This window comes from Herpailurus yagouaroundi, unplaced genomic scaffold, assembly GCF_014898765.1.
Source record: "Herpailurus yagouaroundi ecotype Mexico unplaced genomic scaffold, PumYag 181, whole genome shotgun sequence".
Taxonomy (NCBI): Eukaryota; Metazoa; Chordata; class Mammalia; order Carnivora; family Felidae; genus Herpailurus; species Herpailurus yagouaroundi.
In genome coordinates this window covers 14,952,212-14,962,875 of record NW_024412412.1, presented here as the reverse complement: position 1 = coordinate 14,962,875, position 10,664 = coordinate 14,952,212, and the positions used below count along the sequence as shown (strand labels likewise).

General features: G+C 45.4%; 1 long non-coding RNA gene across 1 annotated transcript in view; it reads left to right on the top strand.

The window, feature by feature from the left end:
• The first annotated feature begins 3,467 nt into the window (after positions 1-3,467).
• The window catches only part of LOC121039666 (uncharacterized), a 40,181-nt gene continuing 32,984 nt past the window's right edge, over positions 3,468-10,664 (top strand). Inside the window, exon 1 of the long non-coding RNA XR_005794912.1 lies at positions 3,468-4,525. This is a non-coding gene — a long non-coding RNA (uncharacterized LOC121039666). The remainder of the gene's footprint in view (positions 4,526-10,664) is intronic.

Sequence of the window (10,664 nt, the reverse complement as noted above, 5' to 3'; positions counted from 1 at the left end):
ATACATGTCCCCTCCCACTTCTGTGACAGGAGACATGCCAACTACTCTGGCCAACTGCCCAAGCCCCCATGATGATTCTCTACTCAAACCTGTTTCAACAGTAACTTCAAGTGGGCCTGAGCCCTCTTTACCCCAACTTGAACTCCATTCTGTTAACAACACTCCAGAGCTGTACTTCTGAACGTATAAGTCAAACTACAGTGGCATTTGGGCTGCCCTAGTGCCTGCAACACTCCTGAACACTGGAAACATGCATCGACTTCCTCCAGGTGGATGCAGCTCCATGCAAGTGTGCATGGCTCGGTAAGTGAAGGACAGCTTGGGTTTCAACCCCAACTCACCCCCTTGGCTCGTTGTCCTTGGCAGGACACAACCTAGCCAAGGGACGATCCTGATGACATGGCCCCTGGCTGTATTATTGCAAGACACTGGCTGTCTTCACAGTTGTTTGCTGGACATTCATGGCCATTTCCCGAGGTTTTGTCTGACTTGAACTCAAGGGTAGGTCTCTCGGGGGCTGTTTCCCGAGGTTTTGTCTGACCTGAATTCAAGGGTAGGTCTCTCGGGGTCTTCCATCTTGACCTTCTGGTCACATGGCAATTGACCCTTCCGAGGGTGGCATATCTACTGGGTGCACCTGGCCTTTTCCGGAGACTGCTCCTGCTACCAGCTTGAGGGAGGGGATGCCACTCTGTTCTGTACTCTGCCTACCAACTGCATGTTGCCTGGATTTTCATTAATTCCTCGTGGCATCACTGAGACAACCTTATAGCATTTAACAAGTTTTCACTCAAGTTTCAAAGATAAAGGAAGGAACATACATATGTGGTTGATGAAATATATATGTATACACACACACACATATATGTATATATATCCCCGGGGATATATATATATATATATATATATATATATATCCCCTGCCCTGAGCTGGGAAGAGTGAGAGAGAGAGAGAGAGAAAGAGAGAGAGAGAATGATATACATACTGATATAGATTTCCCTGGAATTAATTTACAAATATTGTATAAACTAATATCTGCACTGGGGTTTCTTACCAGACCACTGTCCTGCTGTCTTCATGGCTTGTGGCCAGGGGCAGCTCATCCCTACTGCCAGAAATCCCTGGTGCACCTCCATCCTCAAACTCAGCCCAAACCGAGCCATGGCTTCAGAGAGGAGGAAGTTGTATCCCTTCATCTCAATACCAGGTCCTTATTTCCTGTCCCAGAATTTATTTTTTGCCAGGATGATTAACAGTTGGAATGTTACACCCTTTAGGAGAACCACACCCCCACCTACAAGAGGACTCGTCTGGCTAACAGGCTGACCACACAAAGAAGTGACGTCAATATATTTTTTAAAGTTTGGTTTCCAAAGGCTAGGGATACAGGTTTACCTGTGGGCTTTTTGTGACAAAACACTTAACAGAGATCTCAGTGAAACGAGACCGTAAGTTGTTAATGACTATAGTCTCGACAGAACCCATGAGGACTGAGCTACAGGAGATCTTCAGACAGAGCTAATATAGCTCCTGTAGGTTCCAAATGGGAAATGACGGGCAAATTCTTAGGGCTCAAAAGAAGTGACTTTTGGTTCAATGAAATTATGTATTACTTCATATAGCGGATGGTAGACTTGGGGGGACTTTGGCAGGTGAACAATGTCGGGTAAGAAAGGGCTATGTGTAGGGGCGCCTGGGTGGCGCAGTCGATTAAGCGTCTGACTTCAGCCAGGTCACGATCTCGCGGTCCGTGAGTTCGAGCCCCGCGTCGGGCTCTGGGCTGATGGCTCAGAGCCTGGAGCCTATTTCCGATTCTGTGTCTCCCTCTCTCTCTGCCCCTCCCCCGTTCATGCTTTGTCTCTCTCTGTCCCAAAAATAAATAAACGTTGAAAAAAAAAAAAGGGCTATGTGTAAAAAATAAGCAACCTCTGAATACATACACAAACACTTTTTTTTTTTTTTTTGCTACTCTCAAGGATTCCTGAGATGCTTTGGTGGAATAGAAACTTCAAAGTGATGCCAAGCAAGGTCCTATAGTTTCTCGGGTGACCTGTTGCACAACCATGCTAGAAAACTTCAAGTCTGTTATTCAGAGAACTGATAGAGAGAGAGCCTGTCTTTGGAAGCAAAGACCTGGGTCTTAATCTGGACTCAGCCACTTACTACCTCTGTGTTCTTGGTGATAAAGGCAATCCTGTTTTTCCCTCCATTTTCTTTAAAAAAAAAATTTTTTTTTAATGTTTATTTATTTTTGAGAGAGACGGAGACCGGGTGTGAGCAGGGGAGGGGCAGAAAGAGAGGGAGACACAGAATCCAAAGCAGGCTCTGGCTGTCAGCATAGAGCATGACGAGGGGCTCCAACTCACAAACCCTGAGATCATGACCTGAGCCGCTTGGACGCTTAACTGACTGAGTCACCCAGGCACCCCATTTTTCTTCCTTTTCAATGATAAAGGTAATTCTTATATCGGGACCTGCAAAATCGAGGCTTCCCCAGTGGCATGGCCCACCACACAAATCGAAACCTAAGTGTGTAGCACTTAAGGGAAATGTGTCACTGTCACAGAAACCTAGCATATGCCAGTCACAATCGCCCAACTCAGCTCTGCCTTACCTTAGCCGAGAAAATAGGAACTTTGAGCTTTATAAGGAAGTCCCCACCCTCTTGGCCATTGATTCTCTGAGTTGCCGTTTCTTATGCTCTAAAAAATCTGCTCTTGCCCCAACTCCCTCAGGAAGAGTGCTTTTTTACTGCTTGAGAAGCACTGTCCTCCCCCAATGCATAGGTCGTTTCCCTGTGAATAAAGGACATCAAAGTCATGGCACGGTTTTATTTTTGTCATTTGACATTGGGAAAATCACTTAACCTCTCTGAATTTCAATTCCATCCTCTATAGCACGGGCATGAGAATTCTTTTGTCCACAAACTCTCAGGGTATTGTCAACATTCAGTAAGACACCACCTGGAGGGCCTGGCACATTGTGAATACTCAATAAATGGTTACATGGCATGAACTCATTTCTACTGTAAGTTCCTAAAGCTTGAGTTATAAATAAAATGTGACAAAATATGCATGCATTTTCACATGTGAGTGTTTTCACTTGAAGCAACTGAAACAACTCTAGGGAGTTCATGACCTCGGTCTCTTTATTTATTGTATGTGAAGAGGCATGTGGCAGGGGTCCTTCACATAACTCCATCCCACCGCTGTCCCCATAAGTGGTTACAGATCTTAAGTGGGTGGCACTGGGGTTCACTGCGAAATACCAAGATCATTCCATCAAACCTTGTGAAGTTACTTTTGTCAACAAATGTCAGCTTTGGGATTTTCCTTCTAAAAGCTAAATTCTCGTCTTCCTGGGAATTCTTCACTAGCTCTTTTGAGATCCAGTAGAAGCAAGGAAACCACTTGCTTAGGAAGAGATAAACTATCTTAAGTGCATACACCTTTGCAAAACTCTGCCATTGTGCTCAGCTCAGCACTTTTTTTTCAGGGTTTGAGGGGCCAATCTACCTAGTCAAATGCTATACAAAAGACCTTTTTTCTGGAATCCACTTCCAGCAAGGGATTAGCACCAGATCTGAGATTCCATCTGTCTTGTTTACATTCCTTGTGCGATTTCAGAACATCGTGTTCCCTTTCTTGTAATTGCACAACAAAAGCACTGCCACAGGGCCCTGGAATGTCTTTCCGCTCCATGTCAGGATTTCCTTCTGGCTGGCATTCTTTGCAGACAGCTCTGGGACCTCCAGGTGGGCTGGTTCAGAGAAGAGAACTTGGGCTTTAGAGACAGACGGACAAACCTCCAGTTCTGCTGCTGCCATTCGTGACATATTCACTGAACCTTCCTTCTGTAAAATGGAGATAGTAACATTTTAGCCTTTGTAGGATCCTTGTGGAGATTGAATAAGACGATGTGTGTAAATCATCCAGCACAGGGCCTGGCAATCTTAGGTACTGCGATAAGTGAAGTCATTATTTTAATTCTGGTGCCAAGGGACCTTGCAGCATTCATTTCTTTCTTGTGCCCAGCATCAAAATGCTCTACCTTTGCGTGACTTCTCCAAAGGAACACACACGCCTGTCCCACTGGAGAAGGTGTTAAGTGATACAGATTCTTGGCTTCGCTATCTTTTAAAATATCCTGTGGCTGGGCAAAAAGGCTCTCTTGGTGACCCACTGGTCACTGTTTAAATCAGTGCTGCTTTTGTGACATCGCTGGAGACAGAGGAGGGACACCTGACTGTTGACTGGGAAGCAGACACGTGAAGGGCCTTGTAATGATGTCCACCTGAACACGATGATCCAGAACAGCTGTGGTGTCTCGGCAGCTCGCCCTTTGCAAGGTTGGAAAGGAGTGGGTGTGGCCACAGGTCCTATGCTCTTGTTGTGCACGGTTATGGGCCAGGAACGCTCACTTGGCAATGAATACATTGTCACCGAACTTGCCGTACGTGGGGGCTACTCTGTCAAGGTGAAGGCCCCAGGCAGGCCCCCGAGCAGTCTGAGAAGCCTTATGTGGGTGAGTCTTGCCATGGAGCGGGGAGTGGGCTGGTGTTTGCCTGGTGTGTGCAGAGCATTTGCTCTTGGCTGGTGGTAAGCACCTCATGGCGTGATACTGGGGGGGCTGGCCGTCGTCATCACACTGCACGGTGGAGGGAGGACGCATTTAATTTTTTTTTTAATATTCACTTATTATTTTGAGAGAGAGAGAGACAGAACGCAAGTGGGGAGGGGGAGAGGGAGAAGGAGACACAGAATCTGAAGCGGGCTCCAGGCTCTGAGCTGTCAGCACAGAGCCCGATGCGGGGCTCGAACTCACGAACCATGAGATCATAACCTGAGCCAAAGCTCAGACGCTTAACCGACTGAGCCACCCAGGCGCCCCGAACACATTTTAGAGTTACATAGTTCTGGAGTTGAATTTCAGCTCAGCCACTCATCATTTGCTTTGAACAACCTACTTAACCTTGCCCAGGTACCTCCTTTTAAAACAAAACCAATGTCTACTTTACAGAATGATTGTTACTATTATAGAAGTCCTGGACTTTGTACAGTGCCTAGTACAATGGGATAACAGTCCATGATAGTTTACATTGCCGTTACTTAAAAATAATTTAGATCTACATAGAAGGAGGGTGATGGGCCCGCACAGCAGGCCGGTTTATTATGCAAATGAATAGGGTTTTATACAGGCTTGCTTGCCCCAGGCGTTACGTTATTAGTAGCTGCTTACAAAAGAACAAGGGCAGCTAGAATTTATTACTAAGTGAAATCCTGGCCAAGGCCTAACCTCACAGCAAATATGTTTTTCTTTTTTTAATGTTTTATTTATTTTTGAGACAGAGAGAGACAGAGCATTAGCAGGGGAGGGGCAGAGAGAGAGGGAGACACAGAATCCGAAGCAGGCTCCAGGCTCTGAGCGGTCAGCACAGACCCTGATCCAAGGCTCGAACCCACAAACTGTGAGATCATGACCTGAGCCAAAGTTGGACGCTCAACCGACTGAGCCACCCAGGCACCCCGCAGCAAATCTTCTGGATGCCCAGTGCTGGCTTCTTAAAGTTGGCCTGCAGGCACCCGCCATGCTAATGTGTCTATCTGTCATTAAGGATGGAAGGAACACTCTCCTTCACAAGGCCTCCCATATATGGTCCTCCTCCAACCCCTTGGGTGAAGGAACATGGGAAACACGAAAGGTCATAGCACCACTGTGCTGAGCGCAAGTCAGGCCAGCACAACCTCATCCATCTGTGCTATGTCGTCATGGGAGGGACCGTCTGCCAGCTCCATAGCACTTCTCCAAACTAAATATAATGCAGACCAAGGCAGCAAAGCATGGGTCTGTTGTGACTGGACTTCAAATAATAATGTGTGGCACTACCCCATAGGCTTGGGGATGGGTAGCATCCACGGTGTAAATGAGATGGGTGGAGAAGTGTTGGTTGTTCACCAAAGAACTATGCTCCTTTCTGTGTTGCTGGGAAGTGGATGGTCAGCCAGGGATAGCATCGCCCAGAAACATTTGCATCTAATTTGAGCCATGTGATGAGCTCTGGCCATCAGGATGTGGGCAAAAGTCATGTAAACACATCTAAGCCTGGCCGATAAAAATATGACGCTTTGCTCCCTGTGTTCTGTATGTTGGTTGGATGTCTGTGCCATGGCGCTGTGAGCCATGTGTTGAGGACACTCATGCGTTTGCTTTCTCAGCTGGGGTCACCAGAGGGCTGTGCAGAGTGGAGACTTGCGTCAGTCGGACTCTACATGAGTGGGACATAACTTTCATAAGTAAAATTGTGTATTTTATATAAATCAATAATACTGTTTTGCGGGTTTATGTGTAATAACAGCCAGCACCATTGTAACTAATACAAGATGATCTGTAATTGACTTTTTCCAGAATGTCACCATAGGTAAACTGGAGATTTGACTAGTTAGTGATCAGATAATTGAGGATGTTGGGCAGGTAATTACACTAAGAAGACTGAAGTCCCTTAAACCAATACTCAGCTCATGATTACACCTTTTAGGACAAGAAGAAGAAAGCCTGATATTTAAAATATAAGTCTGGAGCCTCAAGTAGACCTGTAATGCATAATAAATCACAGCTAATACGGAAGGAAACATCCATTTACTACAGACTTTAAAAAGTTCTTTCTTGGAATTTCTTTATCCAAACAAAGAGTTTTGGAATTTCCTGCTCAGTAATCATTGATCGATTGATTGATTGAAACATCCAAGAACTTCATATTCCCATCCTGGTCCATGCGAAATTATTCAGTTGTCTTAAGCAAAGAAAAATAATAGTCCTAATAGTAATTTCTTGGATTCCTAAATGTCTTCACAATATCAATTGACATCTACTTAACTGTCAAGACGTTACAAAGTCTACCAAGTTTTATTTTTCATTTCAGCCGTTCCCCATATAATGAATGGGTCCCGTGTTTGGACAACTCACTTTCACTTCAGCAACTTCTGTGGGGATTATTCTCCTTTCCTTTATGAGCCTGTCACAGAGATTCCTTGGACTGGGAAGTTTGCCCAGCCCCTCACATGTCAGCCACAGAAGGCAAAACTCACTTCCCTTTTCTTCCCAGCAACAATTACTCTGTCCAAGCTTCAGGAAGTCCTGTACACCGTCAGCTGTGGTGTGTGTGTGTGTGTGTGTGTGTGTGTGTGTGTGTGTGTATGTGAGACCCACAACGTGGCATAAAAAAGACATATATAAGAAACAACAGAAAGGACTATTACTGCGACTGCCTGGAAATCCCTAACCTGTCTGAGATGTGTCCTTTGCTGTTTTCGTCCCACAGGGGCCCCTCCTGCCTAAGTTGGGTGGTGGTCTTCCCTAGAGCAGGAAGGCAGTGTACCCGGGGGTCCTGGGGAGGGAGTTGTGCCTGTTTTCAGCAGTCTGTAGGCACCCAAATTCTGCTCACTTTTCTCTTCTAGAAAAGTGATAGACTCCCCCCAAATATCTTTTCTTGCTTCAAGTCAAAAAACTGTCTTAGAAGTAATGCTCATAATGTTTTTCTCTCATCCAGCACTGGAGAATCCACTGACACTGCCCTAGTTTTCCTGGGCGTTCGTCTATCTGATGACTTCATGGCTGTGGTCATAACTCTGAATCAGGATACCCCTGATTACTTACTGTTGTAAGTTCAGTGAAAATACCTATACAGTTCATACCTGGTACCCCAGCTACTGTTGCTGCATAAGAAGTCACCCCCCAAGTTTAGTGGCTTAAAACAACTTTATTATTATGCTTATGGATTGTGTGGTTTTGGAATCGAGATAGTGGGAATGGCTGTTCCATAATGTTGGGGGCCTAGACAGCCTTGGCTGAGTGAGAGCCAGGCCAGCACGACCTCATCCGTCTGGGCCGTCATCATGGGAGGGACCATCTCCCAGCTCCATAGCACTTAGGGTTGTTCCATAATGTCTGGAGTGACATGAAATTGGGGGACAAAGTGATCTGAGGACTCCTCCACTCACATATCTGGTCCCTGATTTGGGATGAGATATTTGAAGATGAGCACTGTGGACAGAGCACCCATCCAGGGCCTCTCCATGTGGTGTGGTTTCCACACAGCATGGCAGCCTCAGGGTGGCTGAACTGCTAACATGGAGGTTCAGGGCTCAAAGCCTAAGTGCTTCCGCGGCAAGACGAAAGCTTGATGAATGCCTTTGTGACCTGGAAGTCATGCAGCACCGTTTCCACTGCCTTCTATCAGTGGCAGTCAAGCCACAACCCTGCCCAGACTCAAATGAAACAGAATTAGACCTTGTGCCTTGACAGGTTATTGGCAAGGTTCCGGAAGGGCCTGGATGGAAGATGTTGTGATCTTCTTATCTTGGGAAAATACAGGCAGCCACAGTGGATTCTGCTTTTAGAGGTTTGTGTGGATTTGTGTTGCAGAATTTGAAGCCACACGTGTTCGGTGCTCTGCACTTTGCAAACAAAGTACCCTAGGGGTCCCGGAGTGGGAAAAATCTTTACTTATCGACATGAGTCTGGTTGCGTTTTAGCTAAACCTGGAAAGATGAAGCAGACCAGAGGGGACACTAGGCAGAGGAGATCGTGCTTTTAGATACAGGGAGATGGGAAGTACAGGGAAATGTGACTATATCCTAAGACTACAATATTGGAGAGGGGCTCTGGGGCAGATGGAGAGAAATTTGACATGTTCATGGAACCGTGATTTGTCTCAGCAGCTGACTGACAAAGCGAAAGACCGGAGGAACTACTTATATCAGTCCCTTCTGCCCTCCCCTTCCCTCCACGAGTCTCTACATTTTAACATTTTATTTGTAGTGCTTTAAATAAAATGTGTACTCCTTTGCTCTTGGGATATATTTAAGCATAAACATACCTTGATATCTTTAAGGATCTCATTTTTTTAATTTGAGAGAGAGAGAGAGAGCATGAGAGTGTGCCAAGTAGGGGTGGGGGGCAAAGGGAGGGAGGGAAAGAGAGAGAGAGAGAGAGAGAGAGAGAGAGAGAGAGAGAGAGAGAGAGAATATCTTAAGCAGGCTCCTTGCTCAGCACAGAGCCCAATGTGCTCGCACCCACAATCCTGGGATCAGGACTTGAGTGGAAATCAAGACTTGGATGCTCAACCGACTAAGCCACCCAGGTGCCCCTTGGGTTCTAATGTCTATACTACATCTTTGCACACTTTATCTTGCCCCCACTCACTTCAGTTTTCCCCAAGACCTTATTCAAAATGTGGAGAGAATGGACCCACTTGGACTCTCTTTCTCCTTGGTTGTCTGCTCCTTTAATTCCAGCTCTCTCCTCGCTCTGTAAAACTGCGCCTGATCCTGTATTGCACTTACTCTTATCTTTAGATATATGTGTTATTCATGTTTTTAAAAGCCTGGATGCTGACCAGTCATCTTGAACATTTTGCAAGGCAAAGTTATTGAAAACTGGGGCAATAGTTAATCACCTTTGTATCCTAGCAGGAAGGTAGGAAAGATGCCGTAGTTGGCTCAACTCAACCCATGCCTGAGAGTACACCTGGGTGTTATTCAAATCAAGAGTGAGGAAGGAAAGTTAACTTAAAAATACCCTATGTGTATCTGAATTGGGCAATTGCTGTGGGGAATAAAAAGACAAAGAGGCATTCAAGGAAGCGCGAACACACAGAAGGGTAGCAGAATCATGGCATCCCTAAAAGGTCCACACCCTAATCCTTGGAAACTGTGCATGTGTTCCTTTACACAACAAAAGAATGTGTAGATATGATAAAATCAAAGCTCTGAGATGGGAAGTTAGCCTGGATTATCCAGCTTGGCCCAGTGTAATCACATGGGGCCTTTATGTGAAAGAGGGAGGCAAGGAAGTCAGTTATGCAATATGAGAATTGACTGGCCAATGTTGGCTATGAACCAAGAAATGAAAACAGGTTCTAGAAGCTGAAAAAGGCAAAAGGGAACAGAGCTCTGCCTCATCTTGATTTTAGTTCAGTAAGACCTGTTTTGGACTTCTCATCTTCAGACCATGAGATAAGATATTTGTGTTTTTTTTTTTAAGCCACTGATCTTGTGGTAATTTGTTACAGCAGCAATAGGAAACTAATACAAACAGCAAAGTTAAATGAGACACAAATCCAGAAAATGGTGCCATGGGTCAGTAGCCAGAAATTGTCAAATATTGGGTTTTCTACTATAATGCGATATATGTATCCTCCCCTACTAAAACAACAACAACAACAACAACAAACAACAACAACAAATGCTTCCGTCTGTAAAATCAAGCATGAAAAGTAACTGGGCTCTAAGTGAAAATATGATTGTGGCAAATCACTCAAAGCTTATGGAGTTTAGAATCAGAGCACTACTAAAACAATAACAACACCAATAAAAATACTGGTACAGTTAATCTCTGCTGGCATGGCATTTACCTCTTGCTTTCTCCTTGAGAATGGAACGTTCATAGGGCAGTTGTTTCTGATCGTGATCTGCTTCATGAGAATTAAAAGTACAATCTTGGGACGCCTGGGGGGCTCAGTTGGTGGAGTGTCCAACTTCAGCTGAGGTGGTGATCTCATGATCTCATGGTTTGTGAGCTCGAGCCCCGCATCTGGCTTACTGCTATTAAGCGCAGAGCCAGCTCCACATCTTCTGTCCCTCTGTCTTCCCCTCCCCCGCTCATG